Source organism: Pangasianodon hypophthalmus, chromosome 13, assembly GCF_027358585.1.
Source record: "Pangasianodon hypophthalmus isolate fPanHyp1 chromosome 13, fPanHyp1.pri, whole genome shotgun sequence".
NCBI lineage: Eukaryota > Metazoa > Chordata > Actinopteri > Siluriformes > Pangasiidae > Pangasianodon > Pangasianodon hypophthalmus.
The window spans coordinates 16,938,220-16,950,549 of NC_069722.1; the positions used below are offsets into that span (position 1 = coordinate 16,938,220).

The 12,330-nt window shown below is 38.0% G+C and overlaps 1 protein-coding gene across 2 annotated transcripts in view; it reads left to right on the forward strand.

Moving 5' to 3' along the window:
• Positions 1 to 12,330, forward strand: part of LOC113528175 (mitochondrial import inner membrane translocase subunit tim16-like) — a 138,611-nt gene that overhangs the window by 64,015 nt on the left and 62,266 nt on the right. The gene's annotated exons all lie outside the window — the stretch shown is intronic.

Genomic DNA, 12,330 nt, shown 5'->3' on the forward strand with positions numbered 1-12,330 from the left:
TGCAGCCAATTACTGCTCTCAATTCCTACTCACTTCCTTTAAATTGCACAATTAAAATGAAGCAGTGGAGAAACAAGATTTTTATTTTTAATTTATTTAATTAGGAAACCCTGGATGACATTACATTTTTAAGTAAGATAATTAAATCTGTTAATTGATTTTGTTTCTTACCACTGCAAGAAAAACAGCTGCAAGAAAGGTTATAAATAAATGTCTTGCCATTGAGACATTATACAAAACCCACTTAATGGATTCCCAAATGTGATGTCTGCGGCAAAAAATCATTTCTTTATGTTTTTCCAGTAAAGTCAAAATAGTAGAACTTCTAACTATTACTATTTTGGTTCAAAGCTGGATGTTTGTAGTTATAGCTAACTACATGCATGGGTGTACACTGCTTGAGTAATTGTACTTCGTCACTATACTTGAGAATTATTTTGGGATATTTATATATTACTTGAGTATTATTGAAAGTACTCATTACAAATCTTAAAGGTCTCTTCTTCTCTCATCCAGCCAGTGACTTTATGCTACACATCAATAAAATGGGCTCAGTTTAGGATTCAATCTTTTCATTTAGCATCCAATCAAGTTCATCAACATTAAAAAAACTACCAAGAATTGTCCCTGACCATCACCTTCTCATACTAATTAGTGCTCTAGTTGTCCTTGTGCGTCTGAAGATAGCTAAGCCACCAGACTGCAGTGTGGAACTTGAGGACGAGCACTCCTGGCCATACCTCAGTAAAATATTTCAATATGCTGGAGTAAGCAAAGACTCATAAACCTAGGCGTCTCTTTTGCCTTCTAGGGAATTCCATCTAATCTGAAAAAGCATGTTGAGGTTCACTAATTTGCTAATATTAACTGGATATATTCAACTAAGTTAGCTTGTTTTTTGGCTAATGGAAGGTTAGACTAGCATCTTTTCCAGTAGCTAACATAATTGGCTAGACAGTAAGTCAGATGCTAGCTAAAGCATGATAAATATTGCAAAAATATGAAGATCGAATGATGTTTTCAGGCAAAATGGTCTAGTTGCTGTAAAACAAAAATCATCTTCTAATGTCAAGTTCTAGTTTTAGAGAAGTAATAAAAGTTTATTTTTTTACTTGAAAACGTGACTAACTTAATTTCGTCAGTTTAAAATAATTGCTTACCAAAACACCCAATGTTGGAGTTGTAGTGTGGGGGGAAAAGTGCAATCACAAATGAGAGGATTGCTATTTCTTTTTCAACATGGAAGAATCATACCAGTTTAGACACTGTAAATGATTTGTATTTTCATTTTTGTAGCCATTGTGTATTGCTGTGCCAGAAAATGCAAATGCAAATGCATTTTCTCATTTTGTAATTGAATTTGAATTAAGTCTCAAATTATATGCACTTATCAGAGAAGTGCAATTACAAATAAATGTTTAAATTAGCATTTGATCAAACATTTCCTATGACTGTATCAGCATCTTACAAAAAAAAAAAATCTGTCTAGCGTTTTCTCTTCCAAATCTATTTTATAATGTGTTATTTTTCCATTTCATTAGTTAAGGATGAGCTTTTCCAGGCTATTACTTGTACAAACATCATTGGCTGTGTAGATGTGTTGAGCATTTTATTGGCTGCTGACATGTGGCATGTGCATCTGTCCAGTCTCATATCCCTGCTGAGATTTGTTTGTCCACAGGATTACAAGAAGTCCACTGGGAGACATATTAGTGTCAGGAGATGGAGGACTTACTAGCTTGCCCTCACAGTTAACATGTATTTAATTTGTCTGTGTTCACTGCTGCACTTTTGTCAAGCTGAAGTTTTAATTGGTCATTAGACCAGCCTTTGGAAACATCCTGTGATTAGTTTAAGTGTTTGGATATGCCAGCTGTCAGTGTTCAAAGGTGCTGCTTTCTGTGTCTGTGTTGGTTGTCTCAAGTTTTAACATTCAGACTTTCTGAACTAATTCATACCAACTACTTAGCCACTACCTTCCCTACACTGTTAGCCACATTACCATTGTTGGTTTGTAATGTTACTTAAAATGAGATTTCAGCTGTGTTGAGAAACACTGGAAGGACTAAATGACATGGGTGTAAAAGGAGATGAGACCCAGCTGGTTTAAAAGAACAACAGTCCTCGTTTATCTGTTCATCACGGCAGTATTATGATAATATGCTGCACTCAGCACACCTGGCTGGGGGTTCTGGGTGAGGATCACAAATCTACAATATAACCAAATTCAAAGCAGCATCAAAATGTCATTTCTCCTTCCAAAGAAAGGAAAGAATAAAGTAATTGAGAAGGCAGAAGAAAGAAAGAAAGAAAGAGAATTAAGTAATAAAAGATGCATAATAAAAAAGAATAGTATGAAAGGAAAGAATGCGGAAGAAAGTAGTAATGAATTAAATTCTGTAAGTGTGAAAGAAAGATTGAATTTTTAAAAAAAATATATACAAGAAAGAAAAATGAAGAAAAAAACAAGCAGGGAAGGGTAAAAAAGGAAGAAGGATGGAATGGCAGAAGGTAATAAGAAAAGCAGCAGCATGGAGGAATGTTTAGTAAAGCAGCAGCTTTTATCTGTCACTTCATTAAGAGCTCTGGGTTCAAACTGGATTTGAGGATTTTCCCAGTGAAGTTTGCTTTAAGGGGAAAATTGCTTTTTCAGCTCATTTTTTTGGTTGGTGTGGCTTGAGTTTTGAGCAGAGTCTCTTCAATACTTCTATCTCAGCTACTGTGTAGGCAGCTCAAGTTGCAGCAGTTTGATGTCTCAGGTTTTTGTTTTATTTAAAACATTTTAGATTAAATTAAAGGTGTGTTATTTTCTGTATTCTTAACCCAGGCTTCAACCATATGCTAGGAGAGAGTTTAAAGTAATTAAGACTTCTCCAGCTAGGGTTTAGCCATTTAAAAAAAAAATACATAAGATATTTTAGGGAAAGTATTTTATATATGAGTGATTTGTATAATTACATCTTGCATATTGTACTACATACATAAATGTAAGCATGATTATAACGAACTCCTTTTTCATAGCATTAGTCAACACTCAGTGATAATGTTATCACTTTATTCACTCATCCCTCATAGCAAGGTGGGCTGTCCTTTTACAGTAAGAGCAACAGGTTCCTGTGTTGCTCACACACCAGGCCAAGGCGTGAGGGTTAGACAGTCTGGAAGTGCAACATTCCCAAACACACACACACACACACACACACACATAGACAGAGCCTTTGTCATCATTACCATTCAGGTCTTGTGGACTTTTTGAACAGACATGCTCCTGCAGTTGAATGAAAAGAGAAACAATACTTACACAGCATTGTGTCCAGGTGCACTCTCAAGGGGTGGACTGGAATGCGGGCTTGAGTACAGATTCACAAAAACACACTTTTACACTGATTTTACATCCGTACTGTGTGTCAGCTGGTTTTTATCTGTTGCCATTGTTTCCTCAGCACAAAACAGTCTTAGCCAAGGTGCATGTTTTCCAGTGGTATACTGTATATCTGAGGTGTTAGCTAATATTATATATTTTGTGGGAGTACACATAATAATTAAGTTTCTATATTTTTTAAACCAGAAGTGTATGAAGCACAGTTTTCTCCCTGTTTGTAAATGATTGTAGACCGGAAACATTGTTGTCTCCAGACTCCTTTACACTCAGGCCTTATATTCTATCTGTTGATAACATGCCATGTTTACATGTGGCTTGCACTTTGCTGCCACCCTACCTCTATGCACTTTACACTGAATGTGACTTACTGTTTTACACTTTTGATTAGATGCTACCTGCATTTCGTTGGCTTTGTACTTGTACTCTGCACAATGATGATAAAGTTGAATCTGATCTAATCAAATGTTATATGGAATCCTATCTTTTCATATCCATCATATCTTTTAAACCGCTTTGCAGCCTGTGCTTTTTTTAAATTCTTATAAGTTGTTTCCGAAATTCTTCATTTAGTGTATTATAATACTCATCATCTTTAGAAATGACAAAGTGTAAAAGCACAGAAAAACAGCACATTATGAAAGCACAGGAAAATAAAGAGCAAACTTTTCAGTTAGGAAAAGTCAGGGTGTATTGCTTTTGAAGTATACTCCGCTATATCTGTTTTTGTGTCTTTGAGATTTCAGAGAGTCATATTTCCTCTCTGTAGTCAGTGTTTTTAGTGAATATTTCTTTTGTAATTCATGTGTTTTATAGTTACAACTGAGGGTCTATTGATTCCCTATAAAAGGAAAAACAGAAAGTATCTGACTCAAGATTAAGCCGTTCTGTCTTTTGAAAGTGACTTTTTGATAGAGTACACTGTGTTTTTGCATTTATGTGGTGTCTCAAAAAGGTTACCTTAAGCCTAAGCCTCATATTTCCCCAAATGTTGCTGCCTCACCTCATCTGCCTCGGCCTCATCTCCAGGGTCTCCAGTTTGCATGTTCTCATTGACCCTCAGTATGAATGAGTGTGTGTATGGTGCCCTGTGATGGTGTATTCCGGCCTTGAGCCCAGTGTTCCTGAGATGGACTCCAGATCCACTATGACCCTGAAAGCAGTTAGTGAAGATGAATGAATGAATGAATGAATGAATGAACAACAGATGTGGTTTTCTCCTGTCATTTTCATAAACCTTACACTGTCCAGACACACACCATCCTTGGGCTGTTTTGACACCTCATTCATTTGCTAAAGCCATAACATAGGTAGACTTTTTTGACATTGTATCTTCATGTGGTTTGGTAGTTCACACTGCATTGTTTTTCAAATGCAGCAAATTGTCTGCATGTAAGTGTATCCATGCCCGCTCAGGAATTAGGTGTGCTTTGATGGACACTTCTTATTGGTTCTCAGAAAGGATGTTTTACATCTGCAAGTCATGCAAGTGCATTTTATTAGAGAGAGAAAAACAACACTTTAATTGTAATTGTAAATAAAACTACCAATTAATACTGTGCCACTACTACCCAATTCAAAGTCAGTAACATTTTATGATTCTTCTGTGTGCACTTGTAGAGATATTCTAGATTATTCTATTTTTCTATTATTCTATTTTCACCTTTGAAATATGTTTAGGCCATTTGAAAGACAGCAAATACATACAGCTATGTGTCTTCTATAAAGCTTTGTGTTCTGTGGGGAGAGATGGCCCTTGGGTATTAGCATAAACAGAGTGTGCTGAATTTCACATAGACTGCAGAACAGTTGTGTGTATCATTATGTGTGTTCATACAGTTGCAAATCTGTATTGGCTACCAAAGTCCATTTAAAAGTTATTTGCTGAAAATGAACCCAAAGTTACTGTGTTGATACAAGAGCTCAGCTGCTTTCATGTCATTTTGTCCAGAGTACAACTTAGATGAGGACAGAGACCCCCTTTTTATTCATGGCAGACCAGGGTTCAGTTGTTGGGTGTGCCGTGGAGTTTTCACATCTGCCAAAAAAAAAAAAAAAACCTAACTAAAGAAAACAAAAGTTTGATTGGTGCAAAGTCGCTTAAACATTGATACCATTAGCTTTCCCAAACCTACACCGAAAAAAAAGATCATGTCAGTTGTCTTAATCGTGTCTTTTCTTTATCGTAATAGATCAGCTATGGACTGCATGATCGTAGCAGGGAGAGCCTAAGAAAAAAACACGGGAATAAGCACAAAGCTCCTCACATGAGATGTTTGGAGAAGGACAGAAAGTGAGAGGCCCTGCTTCAGAAAAACACATTTAGGAAGGGGGTTTCAGTTTTTATAGGCTAACAGGGATAAAGAGTGTGTGGTGGGGCTCACATTGCCTTTACCACATATATTGGAGGGTGAGTATGCAGGTGTTGTGGCTGGTTGCCTTTATACTGGATGGGACACTGTTCTTACAGACTTACACTGTTCTGACCACTGGATTGTACACTCACGCTAGCTAGTCACCAACACACACACGTATAGACACGCAAAAGACAGTGCAACATGAAGCACACGGTGCATAAACAAAACCATTCCTGTTGTGCTTTGTCGTTCACTTCTCCCCATGTTTTACTTTTTAGATGACTGCTTTGGTCATGGACAGAAACCTCTTCATTGCCTCTGATCATTCCTTGTTACTGTTCAGTGAGTGTTCAGATTTGTTTGGTATTGATCAGGAGAGGGGTAACAAAGAAATTCTAAAACATTTGATATACCAGGGAACACTATGAAGGCCATCATCAACCTGCCATCAAGTGGAGAAAATGGGGCACCACAGTGACATCACTAACAACAGGACGTCACTTCAAAATTGCCAAAAGGACAAGAAGAAAACTTATCAGGGAGGCTGCCAAGAGACCTACAGCAACATTAAAGAAGCTGCAGGAAAAGCATGTGCAGGAATAGCATAAAGCACCCTGCATATGTCTGGGCTATGGGGTAGAGTGACTAGACGGAAGCCCTTTCTCAAGAAAAAAACATCCAAACTCACCTAAATCAGCCCAAACCATGTGGCAGAAATGTGTTGTGGTCTGATGGTCTGATGAGTTCTAGCAAGGTAGAACCTTTTGGGCAAAACCTTTTTTTCAAAAACCTAAGGAGTGACTTGAAGCGGGCTCTGCCAGAAGATCCTCTCACAATTTGATAGATCTGGAGAATTTTTGCAAGGAAGAGTGGAATAAAATTGACAAATCAAGAAGTAGTAAGAGTTGGTAGACTTTTACCCAAAAGACTGAGTGCTGCATTACAAAAGGTGCTGTAACAAAGTATTAGTTAAAGGGTGTGTATACTTAAACAATGACTGTAAGGTTTTTCTTTTTTTCCCCTAAAACATTTCTATTTGTTTTTCACTTAAATTGTTTTGGTTGCTATATCACATTAAAGACCTGACATGATTTACTTTGGTTTCATTTTTTTTTTTTTTTTTTTACATCACATTAACCTTCCATTTTAACAGGGGTGTGTAGATTTTTATGTCTACTGTACATATAAATTAAATTTAGACTTTTCAGTCTAAATTTCAGGAGAATCATACTACTCTCTGAGCCTGACAGCAGCAGCGCCTAAACCAGACTGCTCACGCAATGCACCTTCCAGCCCCTCTCAGCTACCCAGAGAGAGATGGGAAAGGGGAGGGGAGATAAAAATGTTTCTTTTTCCATTGCCAAGCCCTGCATACACACACACACACACACACCACCCTTCCATTTTTAAACCACCTTTTTGGCAGCAGCACCAATCAAAATGTATAGCTCTCTGTGTCAGCAAGGGAGCGCTGGCGGGAGTTGGCACGGTCTGGTCTCATGTTGACCTTTCTGCGGCTCCTTTTTAATTACATCTCTTCAGAGGTTTAAAAAAAAAAACGCTGATGGATTTAGAAGCTGTTGTGGGTTAGGGGCTGGATGGTACAGGGCCCATGGCGTGCTGGTGTGTGATGTGAGATGAGGGGTACCACACATGGAACGGCTGCTGTTCAGCCCGATCAGCATTTTTCTCTATGGGCGCACACTGGCACGTGGCCTTGGCATTAGGAGACGAGGCGTATGGCCACGTTTGTGTTTATGTGGTGCCAGAGCACTGCACTGGATAGCCTTATTACAGGGAAGAGGAAAATCTGTGCACTTTAGCCGGGCCAAACCACGACTGCAGCTTCGAGTCCTGAGAGACAGAACTAGCTCAAGAAATATGGCTAGATTCAAAGTTACTGCTTTTTTTCTGTTCTTTAAGCATTTGTGTACTTACAGTATTTATGGACTGAATTCAGTTTAGTGATGGACACTTTGAGACTGAATGTCAGTATGCAAAGTTTGCACCCCCATGGTTTTTGGGTGAAAACTTCTGCACTTTGTTTTACAGTTTATCTAAAAAAATACAATTACAATATGTTAAAATAAAATGTGTGCATCCTGCAGCAAGACAGCTGAGAGAGGGATAAAAAGTGTCAAGAAGAACGGGAATGTTTTATTACAACTGAGAGGATTCAAAGCTGTTCAGAGGATATGAGAAAAATTGGAGTTGTGAATTATTAGTGAATATTGATATCACATTCAGAAAAGTGAGTACACATTTTTGAATGGTTGTTTTTTTTCCCCCAATCTTAATATCTTAACATGCACTATTAGATCACTTACTTGTGAAACTTAACACAACAAAGATGTTGTTGCTGCAAATTACATTCTTCTTACGTTCTACTTTTTTCCTTCATTTTGTCCCAAGGGTATGCAAACTTTTGCAGTCAACTGTAATGCCTTAGATTAAAGATGTGTCAAGGTAGCTGGCAAATTAATACATCACCCATGTGACACATTACCCAACACTCAGTAAATAAACAATACATTTTTATACACATCAGTGCCAGTTTGATGATGTGCTGACTGATGATATACAAAGGTATAAATTAAATTAATTCATTTATTAAATTCATTGTTTTATTTATATATCTTCAGTAACAGCTTTATCCTGCTTGGGGTCGCAGTGGAACACTGTGGAACAGAGTGCACCCTGAATGGGACACTAGGCCATCACAGAGCACCACACACTTTCTTAAATGAAAGGTTAAAAAATGATATATGTGTTGAACTGACATCATTCATTTATACACTTTGATTTACATATGATGGATTTGCGTATTATTATACCCCAACTTTAAAATGCTCTTATGCAAGCCTGTTTTTGGCCACCTTGGCCCTGTCCAACATTGTTACTCCTGAATGTCTTGACAGCTCATGATATAAACTTCAGGTTGATTGTCTTGACAACAGCTAATAAAGGATTAAGTGTTTCCTGAGCTGCCATTCAGTTGAACAACGATGCAGCAGCTTGTCAATGTCCAGGCGCTTCCTGCAAACAAAGTGAGTGAGAGAACATCCGGAGCTCCGTGAAACCTTCAGGCCCATGTGGCTCATGTCTGATTATAATGCCTGTTTGTTCTAAGGGGACTGCCTTCCCAGTCTTGCTGGGGCAAAGGACAGGGGATGAGGTCAGAGGTCATGAAGTATGCAGCTCATGCAAGCAGGAACTTTAAGACTTTTAAGACTTTTATATTCAAGCAAGAGCCATGCACTTTGCTGAATTTGAGCTTGTCTTGTTTTGTGCTAAACTATCACAGTCTTCTTCACTGAAAATCCACACACACACAACTACACTTGTTGATTTCCATGTTGGCTTATGCCATTAGATTGTATACTGAACCAGCTGATGGATGAACGCTTTGGCACCAGGGGAGGAGACATAAAGCACTCACTCATCTTGAACAGCTGACATTAAAGCTAGATAGTGCTTATCTGATCCCTTCAACATAAAGATATGACACGGTGATATGTCTTACGCTTGTCATAACAGTAGCCATACACAGTCATGACAGTTTAGATCAGTTTATAACAGTTGTATTAACAATCTTTTTTGTGTGTGTATAATCACCAATGGTATGTAAGTTTGTTTTGCAATGAGCTGTGCACATTTTCTTAAATTTGTAATAGGCTGGTGAGGAAGCAAGCACCATAGAGCATGTAAAAAAAATAGTTTTGGGCGTGGCTGGAAAATGATATTGATGAACAACTGCTTGGAACATGAAGTTGGAAAGTTAAAGAACCTGTTGTGTTCCATGTATGTAAAGAAGATGCACATCTGCTCTCTAATATTTTCTCTCCTTGTCAAGTTCTTTATCTACAGAAAAATGTCCACAGACCTGAGTCCAAAGTATTGAGCATTGAAACCCTGTTTGTGTGTTGGAGAGTTTAGGCCCCCAGTGCTTATACGGGACTTTCATAAGAGCTAAGACTCATAAAACATTCCAGAAGATGGGACTCATTTTTCTCTAACAGTCTCGCATTGGGTTTGTTGCTCTTTTTCAGTGACAGTTACCATTAAATCCTCTATTCCTAGATATCATCCTAGTCAGCGTAGTGCAGGTTAGGAACCAACAATAGCAGAGCAAGAGATACAATTAGCGCATGTTGACATTTACACTCTTCAGTGAGAGTGAGATTAGGCAGGAATTGGTCTTATCTGTCTTTGCCAATTGAAGCTAATTAGATGCAGATGTGTTTTGGGGAGATCTGCTTCAGTGCTAGGTTTGGGTTTAATGGTAGGCACTTTTTGTTTTCTCAACAGCTGTTCTATCACACTCTGACCCCTCGCTACCCTTCCCTGTCTGGAATGTTACTCTCTATTATTAATGCCAGATTTCCAAATTTTCATAGGATGTAAACAGAATAAATTCTCATGACCACTCTTTTTTTGTTACCCATGCTTGTTGCTTTGTTGTTCTGAAATGAAAAGTTTAAGAGTGCTCCATGGTAACAAATCTGTTGTGATTTGATGCTTTGTAGTTCCTGGGCTTGTTTTTGGCAACACTTTCTGTACTGTTCATAATAATCTGTAATATTCAGCACATTTACACTGAAGAGTGCTGTTTTATTAGATACAAGCTTTTGCACCTAATACTTTACTATTCTCCTTGCTCTTTCTTGTTCTTGTCTTTTGTGTACCCAGAAAATAGTCAAACCAAAGTCTCACCTGTATTTATTGTGTCCTCCCAATCATTATAACTTTTTGTCAATGATTACAGCATTCCTTCTCCTCACTGTTTTTTCTATTCCTTCATCTCTATTCCTTCCTACTGGAGTCAGTACTTGTGAGGTACAACATCCCATTCTGTTCTACCCCGTTCTTGTCCATAGGGGCAGGTGGGGTAGAGCCCCACCATTTATATCAGCTATTCAGCAAATATTAATCTTCATAAAGTCATGATTCACAACTCCAAACAATTTAAATTCTGTTGAAATACTAATTACTTATTTTTTGAGTCACCAACTGTTTAAAAAATAAAATGTTTAAGCCAATTATCCGTTGATTTGCTTGCATTTCTAGATGTTGTGCAATTAGCTTCCATAGAGTTATTATTGCACCTAGTGGCCAAAAATAGGAACTGCAACAAGTGCTAATAGACATCCATATGGGCAAATGTTTTTCTGCCCCATGCTCACTGTATGAACATTTTCAGTGGAGGAGATTGCCAGATTGGGATAAATTAAAATACTCTGCAGCTGCTATAGCTTCTTTAATAGCAAATAATTTGAATTAAATGTAATAAATTTCCACAATATGCCAAATGACATACAGAGCCATTTCTAGTGTAAAATATATTGCAAAGATTGAGAGAGGGGTTTTATGGAGCAAATAATATCCATACATCAGAAATGTGAAATACTTGTTTTCCACTCAAAGCCTGAGAAAAAGAAGAAATGTTTGGATTGTCCAGATTTTTGGGCTAGATCAGGTATTTTGGGTGGTTTTTGATGTGTAGTTGAGCTGGAAAATTTCCTGAAACCTGGTTAATGATACTACATCGAACACAGTTGAAGGTATGTCTAAATCTGCTCAAAATGAGCCGCAGACTGTATGCTGGATGACTGTAGGTGGTCGACTTTCAATTACCTAGTATAGGGTTACTCTACATATTTGCAAGATGGTAGCCTATAGCATAAGGCAAGTGTGATAGCCTCTCGACTTCATTGTGTTTGAGGCGATGTTATTAATATTGGCCTGCTTCAGCGAAATCTCAGGCTGTGAGCCGCTGCTGAGTCCCAGCACTGCCAAGCTGCTGCTGTTGGACTCTTAAGCAAGGCACTTTATCCACTCTGCTTCACAGGCACTGTACCATGGCTAATCCACCACTCTGTCCTCATTGTACTGGAAATGTGTATATGTATAATGACAATATAGGCTCTCGTGAAGCTTGCATGTCCTAAAGTCCTGCAGCGGCACACATTTTTTTGTCTTTTGTGCAGCTCTACACACAAAACAGCCATCTTTACTCACATCACCACTGCAAGGGCCTGACCTCCTTTAACAACATGGCACTCATAAACCCATACTCAAGGCATGGTATGTAGCGCAGGACAATGCACAGGATAAGTATAGATCACACTAAGGAGGAAATTTCAACAGATGATATGCCCATTAATTTCTGTTGAAGTGTAAAAACAAATAGCTGTTCCCATGCCAATCTTCTATAACAAACAAGTTTTATAAAAAAGGATTATTGTAGTTCAGCAGAATTAATGAACCAAACCTGATCATTTGAGGTCTGTCATTATTCACCTTCAGGCCATTGCTTGTATTTTGTAGACAAATGAATTGTCTTATAGCACATTAGTATACTTTTGGAATAAATATTTACTCTGTAATAATTTTCTGTGGAATTTATGGAAGATAATTTGGAAGACTTTCGTAGTTACAATGGATTCTTTGAAAGTTTGAGCCTGAGCATTGAGCTTGGAACAGAGCCAGAATGCCTGGACTCTTAAATTCAGAGAATAATAGGAGCCTTTTATTGAAGGCTTGAGAGGAGAGAGGCACACACTTTCATACACACATATGCTCAGGTACCTGCCA